An 857-nucleotide genomic window follows, 5' to 3' on the forward strand; every position below is an offset into this window, starting at 1 on the left:
AATCCAATTTTATCTAATTTTTATTTTATATTATTTTATCTTTATTTTGTGTTTTATTAGGTACATGATCCTGAGGAGTCACGAAAAAAATATAAAAATTAAAAACAGAATCAAAAACAGCAGAAGAAAAATCACACCCTGGAGGAAGCACAGGCTGGCGTTCAACGCCAGTAAGGAGCATCTAGCTGGCGTTCAACGCCAGAACAGAGCATCAACCTGGCGCTGAACGCCAGAAACAAGCAACATTCTGGCGCTGAACGCCAGGAATATGCCTAGAGAAGAAAAGCTGGCGCTGAACGCCAGTAACAAGCATGAAACTGGCGTTCAACGCCAGAAACATGCTTTACATGGGCGTTGAATGCCCAGAATGTGCACCACGCGGCGTTTAAATGCCAGAATGGTGTGCAAAGGCATTTTACATGCTTATTTGGTGCAAGGATGGAATTCCTTGACACCTCAGGATCTGTGGACCCCACAGGATCACCTCAGGATCTGTGGACCCCACAGGATCCCCACCTACTATATTCCCACCTTACCTCCTAATCCTATTTTGTGATGAGTATTCCCCATGTCACACTCCCCAACACTCTTCACCAATCACCTCAATTCCTCTTCCCAATCACCCCCTTCACCACTCACATCCATCCACTCTTCCCCATAAACCCCACCTACCTTCAAAAATTCAAAACCATTTTCCCATCCATTCCCACCCTAAATGGCCGAACATACACTCCCCCCTCTCCCTATATATACCCTTCCATTCTACTTTCTTTTCCCACAACACAACCCCCTCTTCTTCACCTTGGCCGAACCTACATCTCTCCCTCTCTACCATATTCTCTTCTTCTTCTTCTTCT

The sequence above is a fragment of the Arachis duranensis genome, chromosome 9, assembly GCF_000817695.3.
Source record: "Arachis duranensis cultivar V14167 chromosome 9, aradu.V14167.gnm2.J7QH, whole genome shotgun sequence".
Classification (NCBI taxonomy): domain Eukaryota; kingdom Viridiplantae; phylum Streptophyta; class Magnoliopsida; order Fabales; family Fabaceae; genus Arachis; species Arachis duranensis.